Below are 22,802 nucleotides of genomic sequence, written 5' to 3'. Positions count from 1 at the left end.
CCCGTCACTGGGTTCCTAGAATGGGAGAGATATAGGGGTTGAGCTTATAAAGCCCAGTAAGAAAACAAATAATATCAAATGACCAAAAGTTTAATAAAACCCCTCCATGGTTATCTTTGAAAACAAAACATATATCATAATGTATAAACAAAAAATAAAGAGAAACCACAAATAATCACAATAGAGAAAACTACATGTGCACATCACATAGTCCACTAGATCCCAAGTTCTCAATACCCATCATAGAAAAATGACATCCTAAACCGGGTAGTCGTGTCTGATAACCACCACAAGGGGTGGCTCAGATCACATCCTGTACACAGATGCTAGGTCTTTTCACCTACAGGTGAGTGAACACCTGACCTACATGATCAATATGGCTCTAAAAAATATAACCAAATGCAGGCAAATAGAATACCAAAATAAAATATTCCCTTTATTTTAGAAATTTGGGCAGCATAACGGCCGCATGTGAATAAAACTAAAAAATCATAATCTACATAAATAAGCATTCAAAAATATATTTGGTGCTCCACTACTACAAAACTGGGCTTTCCGTACACCCAACCACGACAGTCAACTCTGTTGATTGTCGTAGTTGCTTAGCGGGACTCTACGCCGATAGTTAAAAACTGTAGGCATAGAGACCAACACCGACAGCTAATAACTGTCACCGTTGCTTTTGACTGTCGCTATTGACTCCAACGCCGACAGTTAATTCGAGACCAATGCCGACAGTTAAAATGTGTTGCTATTGATCCCAACGCCGACAGTTAATAGAGACCAATGTCGACAGTTAAAATGTGTCGCTATTGACCCCAACGCCAATAGTTAATAAAAGTCCAATGCCGACAGTCATAGAATGTCGCCAAAATTCAAATAAAAAATCTAAAATTATAATTAAATGAATAATAAACTAAATTATGTAAATATATATTTATAAAATGATATATTTATTAAAAACTTTTAAAACTAGATTTTTTTTGTTGTTAAATTTTTCATATTATTAACTTTTGTATTTAAAATAATTTTTATATCGAAACTTAAATTTATTATTCTTTAACATATTTATAAAATTAACTATATTATTCTTTAACATATTTATAAAACTTGTATTAGTTAAAAAAGAGTTGTTTTATTAATTGAAAAAATATTGTAAAAAAATTAATGAATAGTATAATTTTAAAAATAAACTAAATTATGTAAATATATATATTTATAAAAATGATTTATTTATTAAAAACTTTTAAAACTATATTTTTTTATTTAATTTTTTTTCATATTATTAACTTTTGTATTTATAATAATTTTTATATCAAAACTTAAATTTATTATTCTTTAACATATTTATAAAATTAACTATATTATTCTTTAACATATTTATAAAATTTGTATTAGTTAAAAAAGAGTTATTTTATCAATTGGAAAAATATTGTAAAAATTGATACTAAATTATGTAAATATATATATATTTATAAAAATTATTTCAGACACCAAATACAAATTTCGTGCGAACCCAAATAAAAAACCAACAAAAAAAATTTCATTTCCCTCTCTATCTTCTTCTTATTCTCCCTCTCTGTCACACAGAAACCCACTGTCAGACCCATACTCGGAAACCCCCAAACTCGAAAACCCAATAGAGAGACCCAAACCCAACGCCTCTCCCTATGCCTCTCCTCTCCTCTGCAATATCCCTCTCCCTACGCCAAGCGAGCCTCCTCTGCAATCTCTCTCCATACGCCTCTCCTCTCCTCTGCAATCCAACTGAAACCAGGCGAACCAGATGCAAACCACGAGCTGATCTCCTAAAGCGGAGCCGAGCCCAGATGCCTCTTCCCTCCCTAAAGTCGTGCCCAGATGCCTCTTCTTCCCTAAAGCCGAGCCGAGATGATCTCACCAAACCGTTGTTCAACTCAACTCCATTCTTGAACCCAAACCCAACGCTGAGGCCATTCACATCTGGTACGTATATATATTGTTTATATATATTATGAGTCTCTGTATTTTATGAGCCTGTTCAAGCTGTATTTTACGCTTGATCTTCTTTGATTTTTCCGATCCACTGAATCCAGCATTGAAAGAGTTAGCTAGCTCAAAACTTTAATCATGTTATAAAGTTAAGTTCTTTTGGGGGTTTTGTATTGAAGGGTCACTGCTACATGTGGAAGAAACTAAATGAAATTATGAGATTTGGGTTTGGAAATTATGAAATTGTTTAAATTTTAGTCGATTTTCATGATAATTAAAGCTTGAATCTTTGGAAATAAAACTAGAAAATAGTATACTCAAATGGTGTAACGCCCTGGTTACCCCAGAACAGTTACGGTGAACGGTGGACCAGAAATTTGACTCGCTACCCGAGTCCTTTGGTAAAAAACGTGCTCTAAGTGTAATTAACAGGTTAAGGTATAAAACCAATAAAAATGAAATGGTTATTTTATTACAAACTGCTCTGCAGAGCTAAGAAAAACGTTTACAAGTTGTTCTCGGTACAAAGTGGTCACTACTGTTTAAAATTTACAATCCCGCCGACCTAAGCGGCAAAAATAGGGTAAACCCCCTAGTTCCTCTGAGAACTCCTTGGCCGTGGTGGTCAAGCGGCCGCATATGTACACAACATCACCTAAGCTCTCCACTCAAGGCTAGGTGAGCTTTTCTTTTCCTTTACCTGCACCACATAGCACCCATGAGCCAAAGCCCAGCAAGAAAACATAACACTTTTTAATAACATTATCAAATGATTATCATTATGATCACACTGAGCATAAAGCTTTCCAACAAATGAGTGAATATCACTTCAGGTTCTGATAAACCATACTGAGTGACTGACAAGCAAGTCACTAATTCAAATGGAAGAGTGGCTGCTAGGTAAGCCACTAGCCTTCAACAGGTTCTGATAAACCATACTGAGTGACTGACAAGCATGTCACTATTTCAAGTGGGAGAGTGGCTGCTAGGTAAGCCACTAGCCTCCAAGCGCTTATTTCGTTCATCGACCCTTGGGGTCGGTCTGGCATTAATGCTCTTTGAGTCATTCAATGCTGGTAGTCGATTAGATCTAATCTCTGTTGGCTTGCGTGATACATGCTAAGGCCGTCCTGGCTAATGAGTCAGCACAATGTGACTAGTGCCCAGTACCACCGCCGAACCTGACTAATAAGTCACAGCTTCACAGTTGATACTAGCACCTTTGCCAAATCTGACTAATGAGTCAGTACCATGCACAAGTGAGCAGTATATGCTAAGCATTCTATATTCAATCCATGTCCATATTTATACAACCAACATGCCTCATGAATATCCATGCATGTCACACTTGGGGTGCAGTTTTCTTACCTCTGGTTCGAGCTATAATGAATAAAAGAACGACCCCTGAGAACGATCAACCTTTTGGTCTTTTAGCGGTTACCTGGTCATAACCAATTATGGGATTCCATCAATAAAATAAATTAATAAATGGTTCACAATCTAAAACCACACTCCCGGGATCAATCCCCCACTCTCGGGATTCTTAATATACTCAAACGGGGCAAAGGAACCAAACCCCGAGCCTTAAGGATCATTCCGAGCCCTAAAATAGGTTTGCTGAAAAATGGACTAGCGATGCATCCCTACCAAATGGCGCTGCAGCCCTATTGAGTGGTGTTGCAGCCCTAATAAATGGCGCTGCAACCCTATTTCCAAGTCAGAGAGCCCAGCTCGGAGCCCTGCCTAGCGCTGTTGCGCCCTAAATGGCGTTGCTGCGCCAATTACAGACCAGAAACTTTCTGGTTCATCTTCTTTGCGATTTCTCTTGAAACCAAACCCTCCAAACCAATCCAAAACCTTACCAAAACACCCAATTCAACCCCTAAACTTCATCTACATCATACCCTCATCAAAACCCAATCAATCTTACACAAAAACTCCCATTGATTCCAACTATCCACACCAAAACTATAAGCTGAAAACTATAAAGTAAAACAGAGTAAGGCTTGTTTTTCATGGATGAATTCTCACCTCAAATGGAATTAAAGTCCTTTTCAATGGATGAACCGAGTCTACAACTTCCAAGCTTTGATTTCCTAGCTTGTATTTTCAAATTGGGACCAAAAACTTCAAAGGAAGAAAGAGAGAAATGGATGTACAGGAAGGGTAATTCTTGCTCTGTTTTTCTGTTCTGTTTCTACAGCCATTCAAAGCCATATAAATCCAAACCCAAATGACTAAAATACCCCTAGGTCTTTAAAAGTTTCTAAAGCCTTCCCAAGGGCAAAGTTGGTACTTTCGAACCTATACCGTTAATCATAATTAACGCTTCCCAATTCCCGCTATTCTCAAAATTCCCAAACACCAATAATTCATGTCCCGTTACCTTTTTTACTCCCGGCAACGTTCTAAACACTAAAACATCCCGAGACTCACCCCGAGCCTCGAACTTAATCCCGTTATGACTAAACCGCTACTTTAACATTTAAAGATCGTCTCATGCCGAATAGCTCGAACAAATCCACATTATAATGTGGCCTTAAAACATATCACCAACATACATCCAAATAAACAATTTACCCTCAACGGGCCAAGTTACCATCACACCCCTGTAATTAAAAATATGGACTCACATGCATGCATTTCACATCATATTATAATATAATCAACATATACATGCATTTTATCAATTAATAACACAATTAAGCAAGTATGGCCCTCCCGGCCTACTATTCACGCCATTAAACACATCGGAGAATTCGGGGCATTACAAATGGGTTATGAACCATGTTGAAAATGAAAAGAATTTCCGACTCTTTTGCTGTTGGGCAGGTGATTTTCGACTTCTGATTTTTGGCACTTTTTGCAGTTGTAGGTTTATTGGCTGGTTCCCTCTTGTGTTTTCTCAATGTAATTTCTCTTCTCTACAAAATTATTGAAATACCATAGCCATTGTTCAATTCATTTTAGTTATATTTAAGTATAAGTTATAGTGATGAACATAAGTGTACTTGGTACTATATATAGTACATGAATACTCAGACTAGATTCAATCTTTGCAGGGTTGCATTTATATTGTTGATGCATATAAAGTTTATTGAAGTAGCTGTGATAAAGGGATTCACACTGGACAAATGGTTCTGCGGCTAGTTGAAGCAGTTGGTAACTTTTCAACAGTTCTTTCCTTCTCTCAGTGTGTATGCAATTATGTACTAAAACACACACACATAAAAGCACGGAGAGGAATCTGGATATACTAAGATTACCTTGCGAGGGGCCACTAAAGAGGAGCGTATTACCATTATGCGAAAAATGGATGCACGTAACAAGTCCGAGTGGTTGTTAAATGGTAATGTTTTAGTTTTCATCAAAAGATAATTTAATAGTTTTTGAGTTTTGAAGCTTGGAAAAATACTGGATATGTAAGATCTAATGCAAAATAATGATTTTTTATGTTATACTATCATATGGGATCTTGCTCTTCCTGTTAGATTAGGCTCACTTTTTGGTTCATAGTAATATATAAATTATATGCCACGTTTTGTGAAATGTATCTTCTTTCTAGTTTGTGTTATATAATTAAAGGAAATGCAGTATTATAAAATTAACAAGCAAAATTCAGCTATCACTATTGTGGACAACGAGGAGCACTTGCATTGAATTTTCTCATCTGTTTGTTTTAGGAAAAGTGGTGCCTAAGGAGGATATTGCTAAAATAACTAAAAGGTTCAACATCCAAGTCACACAATTTGACTTAGGTGAGTTTCTTTATCACTCAGTGATTAAAATATGAATTAGTACAAGTGATAAGTTCAATAACACATCTTTTTTTTCACTGTGAAATCTGAATTTAAAACACATGTTAAAAATCATATAAGGAACAACTTTTTATTTATTTTTAACATGTGTTTTATCTGAGCTATTAGATCAACCTGCTATAACAGTGTAAAAACTTGTGTAAAAATATTTGTTAATTAAAATTGTCCCATATACATAAGTTTATATTAGTCTACATGAATCTGTCTGTAGAACTACCTTTTGTGAGGTTTTTTTTCCCTAATAAGGAATGAAGCCAACCCAAGTGAGTTAGTTTAATTTTTCTGACCGGGTTAATTTTTTACAGACCAAATTTATATGAAATGACCTACTATGCTCATTTGGGCAACTAAGTCCTTCCTATGGTGGATGGAAAGGTTTATAATTGGACGGTCTCTCTCCCTCTCTGTTAACAAAAAAAAAATACTTTTGATTGAAGGCAATATCATTTTATTTGATAGCTAAATTCAAATTGTAAAGCTTAAAATTCTTTTTTCTATATCCCTTGGTTTCTTTATGTTGCTATCATTTTCTATTCTGTATAATTATGGTTTAATAAATATTTCATAGATATGATTATTAATCAGAGACTTTCTTTGAAATTAATTAAGCTATAATACTTATTTTCCTTTTTCCTTGGTGGGGGATTGTGGGAATAGTTTCTGCTTCAAGACAGAGTCTGTGAATTTGCCAAGTTATATCCTGTAGAACTTCTTGAAGATACTGAGAAGGCTGTTGGTGATCCTCAACTTCCTATTCGGCATCGTGCGCTAATAGAAAAAAGTAAGGAAGTGAAGAATTTAGAACGAGTAAGTTTCCATATAATATATATTTTCAGAATGGGTTTAAAATTCCTGAAACTTCCCCCTTATGACATTGAAAATCCTCTTTTAGGCTGTTGAGACAAATGAAAAAACCTTGGATCAGCATAAGGCATATATTGCTGAACAACAAAGAGAGGTTGAGCGAGTTCGTCAAAGAGAAAAACTTCTAGTCAAGGTTTGTTTGTGGGTTTAGCTTTTTGTTCTCATTATTTCTAGGCTCATTCATGCATGAAATTCCTTGTTTGCAATTATTTGTAGGCTGAGACCATGAAAAAGAAAGTGCCATGGATAAAGTATGACATGATGAAGGCAACATATTTGGAAGCCAATGAAAAGGAGAAAGATGAAAAGAAAAAACTGGATTATTAGTCAATCAGGTTATTTTGAATGTCAGGAAGAGTTGTTTCAGGTGTGTATAAGGTTTTGAGAATAAAACAAAGATAACACAAGTTTCAAAGAAAGGTTGTTCATTTCATGGTCTACATAAGTCACATGTATAAAGCTGCACTGGTGTTGAATATTTTGTGAGATCCTAGCATATAAATTATCTTGTATATTACCTTTGTTGAGTTGTACTATTAGTTTCAATTAATTATAGTCATGGTATAACAATCTTGCCAATATGTCAGAAGTCATGTGTGTTTGTTGCTTCTTATTTCTAAAATCAAATTGCTTGTTTGGGTTTTGCTCTAATTATTAACACACTGTTGCAGGTGAAAAAAGCAAGAGAAAGGCAATCTTAATGCCAAACTTGAAAAGATTGCTGGTCGTGTTGATGTGAATGCCCAAAAGCGCATCACTACTCTGGGGGAGGCAGAATCCTGGGTAGGTTTAATGGCTTATATTTCATAAGTTGAGAGGTCAGGCCCATGGGTTGCTGCCATGAAATCTAGGGTTTGATTTCTCGTATGGACTTATATAGCAATTTCCCTGAGTGTAGGGTTTAGCGGAAGGGGAAATATTTGATCTTCATTAAAATTCTGTCCAAGTATCTAATATATGAAACAACACTTGCCCATTCGAAACAGTATAATTATTTGTGTATATTTCAATCTTTTTATTATTATGTAGGATCATGTTATCCATATGTAGTTTTAGGATTTTATTTAACTTGACACATCTTTCTACTGTTTAGTTAATTCACCCTTACTCTTTGCAGGTTAAAACAAATTCAGGGTAAAAATATGAAACTTCTACAAGCATTGAAAAGTTCCGGATGTGACAAAATATTTGAAGCTTATGATTGGGTGCAAAGTCATCGCGAAGATTTTGATAAGGATGTTTATGGTCTTGTGCTGTTGGAGGTACACACGAAAGCCTTGATTATATAGTTTACTTATTATTGCTTTTTTCACAATTAACTTCATTTAAGTCTTTCTAAGCACAAACTCAGGTTAATGTACCAACTACTTAGAAGGTCATGTTCCTAGCTACATTTGGAAGGTAGTTTTATTTAAATATTAATGTTTTATTGTTTGGACTCCATATTTCTTTTTTCTTTGACGTCAAAATCAAGGTTTTTGTTGATAGTTCCATTCATATATTTTCTCCTCTTAAAAAAAATTTCTTGTCAAATCTTCTTTTTTTTCTTGCTTGGGAAACCCCATGTATGCTTGTTTCATTTTTCAGTAAAGAATATAGTGAAGTAACTGCTTTATATCATGCTTATTAACTATTGAATTAGGCTAGAAACTGTTGAAAATATGACAGTTGTAAATATATTGATGAACAAGGTAGTGGGAGTGGAGACATTACTAGCTCGATTCCTCTGCTTGTGAATGTTAAGACTGATCTTCATGAACCAAACTCTCAGGCTCAGCACTCTGGTCCTGGTCCTGGTCTTGCTCCTGGTTCTTGGATATATTTGGACTATATTTACTATTATTATTATCTTTTCTTACCTAGTATTGGAAGAGATTTTATTTTAATGATGGAAGTAAACTTTTAAACCTTTTTATAGGATAAGATCTTTGACAGGTAATTAATTAAATGTATTATTTTGTAAAAAGGTATTGGATAATTTTCTATTTCTAAGTATGCTCTCTTCCACTGACATTTTCATATTTTCATTATATGACAAAGGATATTGGCTAATCGCTAGTCTGCTACTTGCTCAAAGGAGAGGAAAGCTCGCTATATACAAGAACTTGAGCAAAAAGCGAAAAGTTCAGACTCTTCAAACAGGAGCAACAAGCTCAGTTACGTGACGGTAAGTATGTAGTCTACTGCATTATTTTTTAGTCCTAAAATAATGTTTCATTTTTAATGCCATATCTTATTGGTGTCATCTAAAATGTTATACATCACTGAATGAAAAACTTAAGAAGGAAGTTGAGAGGCTAAAGATTGCCACAGGGGAGATGATGAACCATTTTGAATCATTTAACATGGGAATGCATCAAATGTCATATAATTCATCAAATTATTTTCCAGCCATCTAATGATATTTATTTTTTCCTTTCCACCCATACACCACATATAATGATTTTCTTTTACGATTGTCTTTTAAACTGTAGATATTAGTCTCTAGTTTACTACTAACCTTAGTTTAAAGAACTAAAACTTTTAAATTGAAATTGACAAGTACGTATTCCTTAGTTTAAAGAACTAAGACTAACTACTTAAGCCATGACGCCATAAGAAAAATACAACTTTTATATAAATCATTTTTGTGACTGAAAACCACATTCATCCTTTTTATTTCTTCTATAACCTCAAGTTCTCTATTTATTTTAGTTTTGGTTTGACTTTAATAGTGTTTATTCTGTATTGTGGGCTAAAACTCTACTTGGATATTTAAGAGAACCAAGACAATTATATAAGAGAACTAAGGCAACAAGAAATTCTTCTTCAAGTTGTTGGGTATTATTTTCTTTCTTGCTTGTAAGAATTATGTACATTGAGGATTTGATGTATTATTTACATTGAGAATAATGAATTTTTATTGAGAATTATTTATTCTCATGGGGATTTGATGTATTATTTACATTTTAATTGTATGAATAAATGTATATGTATATGAATTTTTATTATGATAAATATAATTTTTTTTTACAACTTATGGTAATAATAATTAATTATGTGAGTAATTTTTTTATTTAAATTTATATCAAACATCAATTGTTAAAAATATAATTAAAAGTTTTAAAAAATATATATGGAAAAATTATTATATATATAAATTTAATGATATGGCGACACGTATTAACTGTCGGCGTTGCCAGCAACGGCGACACGTATTAACTGTCGGTGTAGCTACCCCTACGCTGCATAGGCAAATACGACAGTTAGTCGACTGTCGTCATTGCTCAATAGCGACAGTTAAAAACTATCGGAAAAGCCCATTTTTGTAGTAGTGATCAGTGCCCTCAGAATAGTCCAGAAAAACATGCATATTAAGTTTTCAATTATTCAAAGATTTTATAAATAAAAAAATTGGAATATGTTTAATGTTATTCGATACATATAAAATAAGTCAAATAATTAAATTGAGTCCCTACCTCCTTAGGATCGTTATCCTTTGTCCAATTCCTAAGTTCCAAGTAACTTAGCCCGCTTCAAAGTCACTTTTTCTACAATCATCAATTTAACAAACAATTATCATCATCGTAATGTACTCTTCAAACCGAGTCCAATGACATATAGCATGATATCATTTAAAGATAGTAAAAAATCTTACCTTAGCCATGCATAGGGGCGGTTCGCGGTGGCTGGTGGTGGTGCTCCGACAATGGTGATGGAAATTTAATTTCTATATACCAAAATGACCCTCTTGACGAGTACATCATGAACGTACAACCCATTTCCCTAACGATTACTGGTGTCGTTGGAAAAAATTCTTAAAAGGGCAGAGATTTCAAAATCTCACTTGATAAAAGTGACGAGTTGACCAGAATGGCATGCTGGGTTTTTTTTTTCCTCAATGAGCTGAGTTCAATGGCAGAAACGAATTGTTGTTTGGACATCGGAGTTGGCTGGAAAATAGGGTCAAATTTGACGGACCACAACTTTTACTGGAAATTTCGGGAAGTTGACGGCGAGTTAGATGACACCACTTGGTGGTTGAGGTCACTGGGGCAGGCAAATGTAGAGGGTCGCCGCATTTCCAAAATAGAGTTCAGCGGTGGTTGGGTCTATAGCTCACTGTGTGTCGCCTGGAGAGAGAGAGAGATAGAGAAAAAAAAAGAAGAGAAAGAGAGATGAGTCAGGGAGGGAGAGAGGAGAAGAAAGAGTCACTCTTTGACTCCCACCACTTAAAATAAAAGAATATTATTTTATACAAAATCTCATATTTTACAACTCACACATAAACTTCTAAGAAAAAATCTCACAAAAATAATAGTTAAATTAGCGAAAATTATAGATCATGAACAAGATCAAAGTACATATATATGTTTCGATATTGTAAACTTTCTAGACGATTGTTTCATATGTAGCCACCGAAATTGATTTTTCTCAATATTTCACTTAAAACTGCTTACAAAAATGCTATATTTTATTTTAGGAAATAACTACGGAAGTTTACAAAAATACCTAATATTTTAAAAAAATACTAAAAATATCGAATCTGAAAAATATTCCAAAAATACAAAGGGGCATAATCTTAAATACATAGTTTTTTTCGTAAATAAAATTTACAAATTTGTAACAATATAATTTTTGTGCAACCAAATTTTACATATTTGTAACTAAAGTTTATAAAATTGTAACAAGTTTGTAACCATATGTTACAATTTTGTAAATAACATTTACAGACTAAATAGAAAATTATAAGAACCAGTAACAAAATTGTTATAAACTGTTATCCGTATTTTTGTAAAATTCTATATTTTAATTTTTTTTTTTTGTAGTTTACAGTGTTATGTGTAATTTTTCCAAATAACTATTTATGCATGGTATGACTCAGTTGGAACCATTGAGAAAAGCTTATTCATCTTTTCATTAGGATTACAATTAGTTTAACCTAAATACATCCAATTTTACATTAATTCTATAGGATTATTAGGTTGGATTGGGACAAATAAATTTAGAGCATAGTTATAGATTGGATTTTAGATGATAAATTATTTTAATATTAATAATTATGTTTATGTTTACTTTTCAAAATAATTTTATTTAAAAAATAATAAATATGATTGGAATGTGTAATTAAAGGAGATTGTATTAGTAATAAAAAGTAAGGTCTACCATTTTTTTTAAAAAAAAGAAAGAAAGAAAGATTGTATTAGTAGAGATTGAAATGAGAATGTTTATAAATGATGGAGGGATCTCTTCCATCTAAGCAATTTATTGTCTAGCCAAAAGTCATGGAAATCAATCTATTAGTTGCTCTATAAGAGACGACTAACAAAAAGAAAGCGGACTCAGAATGAAGACAAAAAAGCTTTACAATCTACACAAAACAAAATAGAGAATCATTCACTTGAGCATCCTAAGTCACTCTAGCAAGAACTTCCACTTATTAGACCAATAAACACCTACAAAATAAATAAATAAAACTTGATTACCACACTAATTAAAGATACCAATAATATTAATGATATGAAAAAATTAATTGGAAGAAACATCTTCCCAAATTATTATTTTAATAAAAAAACTTCAACTTATATGTAAAGTCAATGAAACTGAAGTATTACCATTAGATTTAGGGGTCGTTTGGTATGTAGAAATCTGGACACGGGAATGAGAATCTAAAGATTTTCCCATGTTTGGTTCTGGGTTTGAGTTTTTCTAACCTGGGAATCTGTACTCCAGGGGTTTTAACTTTTCCTGATTCTAGGTTCAAGTGAAACTCATCTGACAAGTAGTTTTCAGATACCCAAGAATGTGAAACACTTCAAAATTATTATTATTATTTTTAAAAAAAAAAATCTTAAACCATTAATTTTTTAGTTAATAACTTATTTTATTTTTGAAGCTTATAATATAAAAACAAATATACATATATCAAACTATAAAATGATAAATAATATTTTTTTTATTTAAAGAAATTGATTTGTAAAGCATTTATATCATTACTTTAGTTTAAAATAACAAACGAAATATTATTAAAAATAAAATAAGGGTATTTTTATAATTTTAAAAATTATACTTGATTCTAGTATTCAATAGATGTATTTTTTTAATTTTGTTAAAAAATATTTCATGAGTAAAATTGTTTATAAATTATTTTGATGAAATATATTATTATATTAATTTTATGAAAATATGAAAATTTAACAGATTCCTATGCACAACCAAACACAGAAAGTGATATTCCCATGAATCATAGATAAGATTAATCTTATCTATAATTCATGGGAATATCACTTTCTGTGTTTGGTTGTGCATAGGAATCTGTTAAAGTGCACAACCAAACACAATGATGTAAGTTTCCAGACTATCAGATTACCCTCTTCAACTTTCCCAGTAATATGAAAATTGTGAACTCCTCATACCAAATAGTCCCTTACTATATCAATTATGTCCAATAGTTGGGACTGTCTCTTTGAAGGTACAAATGCACAAGACAAGCCAATAATAGCACAAAACTAGGCATGAAAAGACACAATACCATCCAAAATTGGTAAAATTAATACTAACCTAATGAGGCACATGACTACCCAATGCTGCTACAAAATAAACTTTTAATGACTCTATATTATGTCTTACACTATAGTTGTAAGACATTAAAAGCTTGGAGGGGTATTTTATGTCTAAGTTTGTAAGACATAGAAGGTTTTTAATTTATGTCTCATGAAAACATTTGGGAGACACTGAAGTAGAGATTTCATGTCACCCACGGGGAGTCATAGAAAGACCTACCATGTCTCCCTTGGGGTGAGGTGAAAAACCGATCCCGTTTCTCATGAGGAACCATTGAAAGTCTTTCGTGTCTCCCAAGGGAGTTTCATTGAAAGTTTTTGCTCTTTCCCAAATTCAGTCCCGAATCGCTTTGAAAGTAAATATTGTACCATTTCTCCATTATAAAATGATTATTCTTCTCTATTTTTCATATATTAATTGTTTTATAATGAAAAGGTTTAAAAGTTTAAAATTTATTAAATAATTAAATATATAAAATATAAAATATAAAATAGCATTTATTATTTTTAATTAATATTTACAAATTAAAATTATTATATTTAATAAAATATAATTCAACTTTATTAATTAATAAATAGAAAAAAAAATGGGGACTTTATAATGGGAGACATTAAATCTACCTGTACAATGACTCATTCTACGATGTCTCCCCTTATGGGAGACATGGTAGATTTTTAATGTCTCCCAAATGAAGTCATAAAATTCTCATTTTGTAAGACACAAGATAAATCGACCACTTTAATATTAAATTTTAAATCTTTTACTAAATAAATACAATTAAACAAATCACATTGTGTTAAAAGGTTTATGCAATATTTAAATTTACTTCAAATCTTATTAAATTAATAAATAAAATATAACCAATCGTGAAGTATACTAATTTAAACAATACATATGTAACTTTACAATAGGCTCATTTTTTACACTACAACACACACACACATATATATATATATATATATATTTATATATATATATATATATAAAATAGGTGCAATGCAATACACGTTTGCATAATTAGTTTTATTTAAAAAATTTATTAGTTATTTTTATTAATTTTTTATGATTGACATGTAAATTTTAATTAAAAAATAATATTATATATAAAAGAATAACATAAACATATTATTAAAAGAAAAATTAAACTAAAACATCATTTATGATCTTTTAAAAAAAATAATACTATAACTTTTTAGATCACAAACTACCATATTTATGGTATAAAATATTCATAATATTAATCAAATCACACATCAATGATTGGATGATAGAAAGAAAAATATTATTTTAATTTCTCAAGTAGTTAATTATATTCTTTGTATATACACGACACTTACATATAATGTATTTATAATATTTGTTGTTATTTAATATGAATATATATATATATAAGTTAGATTAAATAAAAATATATTTTTTTAAATTTAAATGATAAAAATTAAGATTATGTATTATATATTATTGTTGACCCTGATTTTGGTCAACTGACACGGAGTCAAAATGCTTGATGTGGACAAATATGTTGAAATGAGAATGATGACAAAAACAATAAAACACACATAAATTTATAGTGGTTCGGCCCCAGAATCTGGTAATAACCTACATCCACTTGAGTTGTTATTGATATAAAATTCAAAGGAGTGATCAAAGAACTAGGGTTCAATGAGTTTCACCAACCTCTGAAGAACAAAAAAATATATCGGATATGATAGCTCTAATACACTCGTAAAACTCTAATCTCCAATAATTCGAAAGCCAAAAGTCCCTTCCTTGAGCTATCTTTCTCTATTTATAAGTTCAAGGGGGATTACATTAATTTGTTACAGATATTTTTTCCTAAATAATCGGATACTCAGGAAATCATGGGAGACAATCTCGGGATTTACTAAGATCTTTATAAAATTATCCTGAAATACGCCGAATGCGCGACCATACCGGTCGCAGGGAAACCTCAACCGCCTTTGCTTGCAATATTTTACTGGTCGATACTCTAGCAGAATTCCGCCAGGTGTCAGTCACGTGTCCAGAAATCACTTGCCACGTCATCCGCACCTATTTTTTGGATAACATTTGCCCCCCAAGTTTATTTATTATGAGCAATAAATAAACTTTTGAGGAAACGACCCTTCGGTTACCCCACCGAACCTGTCAGAGCAATTCGTGCAATCTTGGAAAAAGCAACCTACCCTTGTCTAATTACGGCTTTTCGCTTCCCAAGTAACCTTTCGACGGCTATCACCCTTCCCCATGCTTCGAAAAAGGGGAAACTGGTGATTACTCTCTTTTAATGCCACGGACAAAAATATATATATAGTCTCTTCAAAGTCTCCTTTTTCTTTTTACGCAAGTCATTACTCTTTCAAGAAGCCCTAACATCAAAGCCCCCGTTTTCTTCTGGAGACCGTCTGTCAGCGTTTCAAGATTCAGTCCGTGAGTTCTTCGATGCTCGAAAACTTTCTCAAATCTCCACGATCTTTTTCCTGGTAAGTTTCAGGACTCATATGCTTTATATTTTTGCCGTGCATGCTTCTGTAGTCTGACTATTGGGTTCATTCGTTTCCGGGTTGAGATGCATGTCAGTAGGGGGTTTAATGGGCGATACTGTATTGAATGATATTTCTTTGCCATTAAGGAGTTACGAGTAAGTTTGATAGTTGAGATCACGACTTTAGGACGTAAAACCGAAGTAAAAATTTGATTTTTATGCTAGGTGAAAAACCAAGTTTTTCCCGCCCTAAAAGGAATTGAAAATGCTTTTTCAAAAAACTTTTTACTTTCACTTTTTGATCTGTTTCTCAAACTGTTCGTGCGAAAAAATTAGTTTTTTGTTAGAATGCTGTTGTATAAAAGCTTAACTTTTATACTCGACCAGCGTTATTCTAAAAAACTTTCAAAATCCTTCATCCTTACCTCCCCATTCTTCTGTTCGCAGATTTTAATGACAGATTTGTGGGGAGGTGAGCGGCCCATCGACGGCGATCTTCTTGCCCAGCTGCTTGAAGGCGAAGAACAACCGACCGACCGAGTTCACGAAATTCCATTTTCCAGAGTCTCTTCTAGACCTCAACCATCACCACCTCAAATGGCCCGCTCCAAGTCTCTAGGCAAGAAAAGACCTAACCCTGAAAACAGTCCAAATTCTCCTGCCCAGCCTGATTCACAGGCTAGGGTTCCCTCGACCAGTGGTCGAGAAAATGCTGCCCCAGACCCTCGTATTCAATTCAGGGCTCGCCCTAGGCATCAAAACCTTCATGATGTCGAGTGGTTTCTCTCCCCTACCAGCCAAGTGACTCCTCGGATGCTTGCCAATTATCGCAGGAAGTATCCTCTTATAGGGGTTAATCTCACAATCCATGCTGCTTACCAAAGAGCTAACCTGCCTGGGGCTGTCTATAGTGCTTGGTCCAGGTACAACATAGAGGTGGGGGCTATCCTCCCTCTACATCCTTTCTATCAGGGAGTGGCCAACTATTTCGGTGTCGCCCCCTTTCAAATTACTCCAAACGGATATAGAATGCTGGCCGCACTCTATATCCTCTATAAACTCATAAAATGGCCAGAACCCACCCCTCATGAGGTTAACTTCCTCTTCGACCTTAAGTCCAACCCTCAACAAAACAGGATGGGATTCTTCCATCTCTGTCACCAGGAAACAAGCCGAACATTCCTGAGTGACACTACTCACATTTCCAACGTGGGGCAGTACAATAGAGAGTACTTCCTCACGCCAGACATGACTACGAACAACCTGGCCTTCGCTCGAGGAGGTAAATGCTACTTTCATTGGTCGATACTTTTCCTTAGCAAACTCTTCTGCACTTCTCTTAAAGTATACTTTTCCTTTCAGGACCATGGTTACGCCCGAACCCAACACCAGACATGGTGTTGAGGTCCAACGCACTGGCAAGAATGGAAGACGCTAAAAAAAGCGTTAAGTCCCTGGTCACTGATGAAAATCTGAGGTTATCTGGCATCCTGGCTCCTCGCCATGAAACAAGAGGACCCATGGTGGCAGATGCCACGGCCGAGGGGGATCCCGAGCAGCAACCCCTAGCGTCTCCTCCTCGAAGGAGGCCAACGGGGGTTACGATCAGGGAACCCACTGGTGTCCCTTCAGTAGAGAGGCCTTCTGCGCCCCAAGGCAAGGGGAAACAAAAGGCAACAGAGTCTGTTATAGACCTGGATGAATCCTCCGACGAAAAAGGTATTGTTATCTTGCTTTTAAATAGCTTGCCAATTCCCTATCATTTGTTTGACGGGGAAGGCAATTTTACGTATACTCCAAATCTAGGGCCAGACTTCTTCGTGCCAGATAGTGAGTGTATGACTAATAGAGTCAGTAGTATAGTGACCAGTAGTTGTAGTTCGGGTATTAAACTTTGTGACCTATTTTCTGATTTCTCCATGACTTTATATCTACTTCTGTCTTACTGTCTGCATGTTTTTCTTTATCTGCAGAGATGGCTACTCCCAATGTTTTTGATCTGTATCAGACTCAGGAGGAAGAGGAAGTCCCCCTGGTTCGACGGAAATCAGCTAGGAGGCATAATGGCGAATCAAGCCAAGGACCCTCCGCCAAGAAGGGTCGAACAGATGATCCTTCCAAGGACGGACCTAGTGGTCAACCTTCTGCCCAGCCTTCTACTCCTGTTGAGAAGGAGGCTGCCCCTGCTGCCAACCCTCCGCCTGTGACCCGAAGGGAGCAAACCCCGCAAGCAGAGCTTCCTGGGACCAAGCTCTCGAACCGCTCCCTGCGATCAGCTAAAGATCGTCTTGCTCATATCTTGAAGCACGACCGTTGCAGGGAGGCAATGGCTAAAGCTGAGAGCATGGGGGTTGATCAGATCCTCAACAGGGCTCTTAACGAAGTGGCCAATGTAAGTATTTTTCCTCTTGGACTTTACCTCTCCTTCTTGTAATATAGTCTAACTTTTATTTCCTTGACTGCATGCCATGTTGACAATAACTGCCGCTCGTACCCGTGCCTTTGCTACCATCGAGCAGGCTCGGGCAAAGGTCGTCGAGGAGTTTCAGGTGAAAGCCATCGAGGAGCTTCAGGCTGCAGAAGCCTGGCACGCTGGGGAGTTGGAGGTGGTCACCCAGCAGAAGGATGCTTTGGTGGCAAAGCTGGCGGAGACTGAAGCTTCTCAAGCAGCTTTGAAGAAGCAGAAGGACGATTTCCAGGAGTCCAGTCGGATCCAATATCATGAAGTTAAGAGGCTTAAGGAGGATCTCCTTGCTAAGGACAAGATCATAGCTGTTTTTGAGAGCCAGGTGGAGCAGCTGAAGCTCACCAATGCCAAAGATCTGGAAAGGTACAAGAATGCGACACTTCTGTGTTTTTATGACTTTTGGAAACACAACCGGAGTGCCAACTTCAACTACCTTCCAGAGGATGCCAGGAACGCTGAGCTAGCCCGCTGCACTGCTCGATTGGCTGTAGAAGAAGAAAGAGCAAGGGTCCCTGCTTCCCCAAGCATCCAGCCAGCTGCTGGCGTAGAGGAAGGAGGAGTTGTCGAGGATGCGTCCAACCAGAATGCTGAGCAAGACCCTCCTGCTCCTAATGCTCCTTAAACTTTTTTATTCTTTTTTTTACTTCTTTAATTACACGACCCACGGGTCGTGATGTAAAGAATAAATTTTTATTTTTAAATTTGCTGCATGGGCAGCAAACTTTCCTTTTACTTTAAACAATTACATCCAAGCAGTACTGCTCGCGGTGTAAAAGAATGCCTTTTGATATTATAATATTTCTATCTATTATAACATCTGTTCGCATGACCGAACTTAGCATAGTACTTTGGCTTGATTTAACAAAATATGAATTTTGAAAAATACTCTAAGTACCGTAGCATGCTTTCACTCATTTTGTTCATGTGTTTACATACCTTTTGGTATGCTTTGCTATCGATGTACCTTATATGCCCCCCAAGTGATTGAGGAGCTTTAGGTCCTTGGTCACTTGCCTTGACCATGACCTGTGCAAACATTACTGCTCGGTAGGAAACGTAACACTTATAATACAGCAAAACAACACACATAATGAACAAATACTTGTAAAAATAAATTTACAAAAGTTGGCAAGAATGACTGGTTGCGCACAGTCCCTTATAATCTCGTATTAAAAATGGACTAAACATGTCTTTATGAGTGATCTTGAAAAGATCTTACATTTATAAGCGATTAGCCATACAACGTGGCTAACCCTCTTCCGAAACTTGTAAAAAGTAAAAATTAATACAAGCCAGTCCTTTAAAAAGGACTGTTTATTGGTAATACTTGCGCAGGTGTTCACCGTTCCAATAGCGTGGAATGAGATCTCCATTTAAGCGTGCAAGCTTGTAGGTGCCTGGATGAAGGACTTCTTCAATCTGGTAAGGTCCTTCCCAGTTTGGTCCGAGCACTCCAGCAGTGGGGTCGCAGGTATTTAAGAAAACTCGTCGTAGTACTAGGTCACCGACGTTGAATTTCCTTTCTTTTACTTTTGAGTTAAAATACCGGGTGACCTTTTGCTGGTACACAGCAACTCGGAGTTGGGCTCTTTCTCGTTTCTCTTCAAGCGAGTCTAGGGACTCCATCATCAGTTGGCTATTTTGGTCCTGGTCGTATGCAATGCGTCGGTGCGAGGGGGGATCTAACTCGACAGGCAACATAGCTTCATACCTGTATGCTAAGGAAAACGGGGTATGACCTGTTGCTGTTCGATGAGAAGTTTTATACGACCAAAGGACTTCGGGCAACTGATCTGGCCATGCTCCTTTAGCATCTTCGAGCCTTTTCTTCAGGGTGTCCTTAAGCATTTTATTCACTGCTTCAACTTGCCCATTTGCTTGTGGATGTGCAACTGAAGAAAAGCTTTTGATGATCTCGTGCCTCTCGCAGAAGTCTGTGAATAAGTCGCTGTCAAACTGGGTGCCGTTGTCTGAAACAATTTTTCGAGGCAAACCATATCGGCAAACAATGTTCTTGATGACAAAGTCAAGAACTTTCTTGGTTGTTATGGTAGCGAGCGGCTCAGCTTCGGCCCATTTGGTTAAGTAGTCGACGGCTACGACTGCGTACTTCACTCCGCCTTTTCTCGTTGGCAGGGATCCGATCAAGTCTATACCCCATATTGTGAAAGGCCAAGGACTCTGCATCTGCTTTAACTCATTGGGAGCTGCGCGTGGGATCTTGGAAAATCTCTGACATTTATCGCATTTTCGCACAAACTCCATTGAATCTTCGTTCATGGTTGGCCAGAAATAGCCCTGCCTTAGAATCTTTTTTGCCAAACTTTTCCCCCCAGCATGATCCCCGCAGAAGCCTTCATGTACCTCCTTCATCAACTCTTTAGCCTTGTCCGGTGTAATACATCTGAGCAGCGACATGGAATATCCTCTTCTGTAAAGAACACCATCGACTAGTATATACCTAGCAGCCTGTCGTTGAAGAGGTCTGGCTTTGTTTCTATCTGCTGGTAGCACACAATTCGTGAGATACTCCAAATATGGTGCCATCCATGTATCCTCCATCCGAATTTCCATATTAGTTTCGTCTGTTCATATGCTCGGCTTGCACAATCTTTCTACTGGCACAATATTCAGAGTGTCAGCGTCTTTCGCGCTTGTGAGTTTGGCTAAGGCATCTGCGTTCAAATTCTGATCCCGAGGTATTTGCTGGAGGGTATACTTTTCAAACTGAGCCAACAGATGTTTAGTTTTGTTTAAATAGGCCACCATTTTGAGGCCTCGTGCTTGATACTCCCCTAAGACTTGATTCACTACCAGCTGTGAATCACTGTAGATATCAAGCACTTTTATACTCATGTCTTTTTCCAATCTTAATCCAGCGAGGAGTGCTTCGTATTCGGCTTCATTATTTGACGCTGTGAAGTCGAACCTAATGGCGCAGTGAAATCGATGCCCTTCTAGTGTTATCAATATCACTCCCGCTCCTGCGTGAGATTCGTTGGACGATCCATCCATGAATAACTTCCATGAAGGAGCTTCATCTTGGGGCTCAGGCGCACTAGGATTTTCGCACTGCTCGTTGTTTGGGAGCTCAGTGAACTCGGCAATAAGATCAGCCAATACTTGTCCTTTTACTACTGCTCGCAGTGAATATGTAATATCGAACTGCCCGAGTTCGACTGCCTATTTTAATAAATGCCCAGCCGCCTCTGGTTTTTGCAGGACTTGCCTAAGGGGCTGGTCAGTTAAGACTGTGATAGGATGGGCTTGGAAGTAAGGACGTAGTTTCCTTGAGGCCAAGATTAAACAATAGGCTAATCTCTCGATGGGAGGACACCTCAAATCTGCTCTGATTAGCCTCTTGCTTACATAGTAAACCGCCTTTTGTACGCCTCCTTCCTCTCGTACTAGTACCGCACTAGCAGCAACTTCGGTGATCGCTAGGTAGATGAACAAAGTTTCTCCTTCGATAGGCTTTGATAAAATAGGAGGCTGTGCCATATGGGCTTTTAAGGCCTGGAAAGCTTGTTCGTAGTCTCCTGTCCATTTGAACTTCTTGTTGCCTCTAAGTAGATTAAAGAAGGGGACGCATTTATCCGTCGACTTGGAAATGAATCTACTTAGTGCGGCAATCCTTCCTGTTAAACTTTGCACATCCTTGATCTTCTCTGGCGATTTCATGTCGATCATGGCTTTTATCTTGTCGGGGTTGGCCTCGATTCCTCTTGAATTAACGATGAACCCCAAAAATTTCCCTGATCCGACTCCGAAGGAACATTTGAGAGGATTTAGTTTCATTTGGTACTTGTTTAACACATTGAAACATTCTTGTAAGTCCTTCACACGTCCTTCTGCTTTTTTCGACTTTACCAGCATGTCGTCCACATATACCTCCATGTTTACTCCTATCAACTCCTCAAACATGTGGTTAACCAATCGCTGGTAAGTCGCACCTGCGTTTTTCAGTCCGAAGGGCATTACTTTATAACAGTACAACCCCGTATCGGTCCGAAAGCTGGTGTGATCCTCGTCAGGGGGATGCATACTAATCTGATTGTATCCCGAGTATGCATCCATGAAGGAGAGGATCTCATGTCCTGTAGTCGCATCGACCAGCTGGACGATCCTTGGAAGTGGGAAACAATCCTTTGGGCAGACTTTATTAAGGTCTGTGAAATCCACACAGGTTCGCCATTTGCCGTTAGGCTTGGGAACCAGTACTGGATTAGAGACCCACGATGGATAAAACGCCACCCTGATGAACCCATTCTCCTTTAATCTTTCAACTTCTTCTTTTAAGGCTCTCGACCGATCCTTATCGAGCAGCCTTCTTTTCTGTTGCACGGGTGGAAAACTCTTGTCTACGTTCAGGACATGGCTGATAACTGCAGGATCTATCCCAGCCATGTTTTTGTGCGACTAGGCAAAGACTTCCTAGTTTTTTCGCAAAAATTCCACCAGTGCATGCTTCGTGGTTGCTTCTAAGTTTTTCCCGGCCTTCACAACTCTGGTCGGGTCTTTTTCGTCAAGTTCGACCTCTTCCAGGTCCTCGACGGGTCCAACATTTTCCTCAAAATCCCCAAAGCAAGGATCTAAATCCCTATCCTCACTTTGGGCAACACCCTATTTGGTGACTCCATCACCGGATTGGGCT

At 36.4% G+C, this 22,802-nt stretch overlaps 2 long non-coding RNA genes across 4 annotated transcripts; both read left to right on the top strand.

Annotated features, from left to right (window-relative positions):
* The first annotated feature begins 1,899 nt into the window (after positions 1 to 1,899).
* Positions 1,900 to 5,762, top strand: LOC133802219 (uncharacterized). Its single transcript, XR_009877196.1, has 4 exons — positions 1,900 to 1,965; positions 4,804 to 4,881; positions 5,034 to 5,320; positions 5,655 to 5,762. It is a non-coding gene; the product is annotated as an uncharacterized LOC133802219 (long non-coding RNA).
* Positions 5,763 to 6,681: 919 nt separating this feature from the next.
* Positions 6,682 to 9,636, top strand: LOC133802218 (uncharacterized). 3 transcript variants are annotated; one of them, XR_009877194.1, is made up of 5 exons: positions 6,682 to 6,786; positions 6,870 to 7,020; positions 7,325 to 7,436; positions 7,771 to 7,915; positions 8,694 to 9,636. It is a non-coding gene; the product is annotated as an uncharacterized LOC133802218 (long non-coding RNA). The 3 variants fall into 3 exon arrangements; XR_009877195.1 differs by having other exon boundaries at positions 7,771 to 8,054; XR_009877193.1 differs by having other exon boundaries at positions 7,771 to 9,636.
* The last annotated feature ends 13,166 nt before the right edge of the window (positions 9,637 to 22,802 follow it).

Source organism: Humulus lupulus, chromosome 9 (genome assembly GCF_963169125.1).
Source record: "Humulus lupulus chromosome 9, drHumLupu1.1, whole genome shotgun sequence".
Lineage (NCBI taxonomy): Eukaryota > Viridiplantae > Streptophyta > Magnoliopsida > Rosales > Cannabaceae > Humulus > Humulus lupulus.
This window is presented reverse-complemented; position numbering and strand designations above follow the sequence as displayed.